The sequence below is a fragment of the Moschus berezovskii genome, chromosome 26 (genome assembly GCF_049115385.1).
Source record: "Moschus berezovskii isolate FMDL1 chromosome 26, NW_MosBer_1.0, whole genome shotgun sequence".
In the NCBI taxonomy this organism is placed as follows: domain Eukaryota; kingdom Metazoa; phylum Chordata; class Mammalia; order Artiodactyla; family Moschidae; genus Moschus; species Moschus berezovskii.
The window spans coordinates 48093345-48095067 of record NC_142485.1 but is presented as its reverse complement, the minus strand read 5'-3'; positions in this window follow the sequence as shown (position 1 = coordinate 48095067).

Genomic DNA, 1723 nt, shown 5'->3' with positions numbered 1-1723 from the left:
TTATAATGATTTGAATTTCACAGCCCTGACTGGTTTCCTTGTCTTATCTTCTGTAAATCTCAGAGCACATGCATTGTGAAAGCATGCCTTGGAGAGCTGCGATCTGAGATTTAATGGGGTCATGGCTTGAAACTAGCCTCAACTTTGTTAAGTGCTTTGGTATCGTCCCTCCCTCAAAGACACCTCTTAAAAGCGAGATTTTATAGTTTCTGCAACAAAGCAAGCCTACTGTGTCAGAGAAGGCCTTGAGTGCCTAAATGTGGTACGAATCAATGATCAGCAACTCCAGGAAAATGAGAACAGAGACTGCTACCATTATTTAGTCAACTGGTCAAGCGGTGGCCAGTTCTCTGCAGACACAAAGACATTCTGAACTGACCATGGAGGATTTCATGGACAGATACAGATGCTGAAGCAGCAAATGTTCTTCTCAAGGAACCTCAGAAAAGACAGGGACTTCCCTGGCAGTCCCATGGTTAAGATGCCATGCTCCCAATCAGGGGCACGGACTCCATCCCTAGTTGGAGAACTGAGATCCCACATGCCGCACAGTGCAGCCAAAAACGAAAAGAAGAGAGACATCTTAGTTTCTCTGAGTTGGGTATTTAAGGCCACGGAGTCTTCGTGCCAGCAGACTTGTGGCAAGGACCTTGTTCTCCCCAAGGGCAGTTCTTTCTGTTTCTCTTTGGCACAGCTGTGCTCCATAACATACTCAGACCTCGATGGTATTGAGCTCAACCCCAAACGCATTTATCGGGCACGGGACCACAGAGGACTCAGAGACAAAGAAAGCATGGACCCTGTCCTTGAAGAGATTACAGTCCAGTGGAGGAGGCCAAGAATATGAACCACTGATGATAACAGACAAAAAGACTGCATGAAGGCTGAGCCATGGCAGATAATCATACTCGAAGGGAGGAAAGGAGAAAACCCAGGCTGCGAAAAAGCACGAGAAGGCTCAGTGTCTTTGATGATTTATTTTAAAGTATCCATTTATGTATTTACTTGGCAGCACGGGGGTCTTAGCTGCGTCACGTGGGATTTTTAGCTGTCGCATGCAGACTCAGGGGCAACATGTGGGATCTAAGTCCCCGACCAGGGATCAAACCCACACCCCCAACGCTGGGAGCAAAGTGTTAGCTATCGGACCACCAGGGAAGTCCCAGGCTTAGTCTCTGAAGTTCACCACATGTTACACAGGGGAGCAGACCACTGTGCCTGGAACAGAGTTCAGCTGGCGATCAGATAAAGGACACCATGGGGTGACATGCTGGGAAGTCTAGATTATCCTGATGATAATCACCAGGAGGTCTGGCAGGATGGGTGGTGGGAGGTGTGCTGTGTTTTATTAATAAGATCCTTGGGGCTATAATTCACACACAAATGGTCTTGATGTCCCACTGAAGCTGCAGGGCTAAATTGAGGATGGGGCTGGCTGTGACTCAACAGAACAGGCACCTTCCCCAGCAAGGGGTGAGGAAGATGGTCTCACGAGTGGGAAGATGGTCCCAAGAATGGGGAACAGGGTCGAGACCCAGAACAAACGAGCAGCTTCTATGCTGGGTACAAGCTCGCTCTGCGCTCAGTGTGCCACTCCGGCAGAGTACACAGCAATGTCTGAGAACTCAGGCTGCAGAACCAAAGCTGCACTCCAGCCCTGCCCCGTGCACCCCTGAGCGTGTTAACCGGCTCCTACTGACAGCAGGCCCTCATCTGCAGCGTC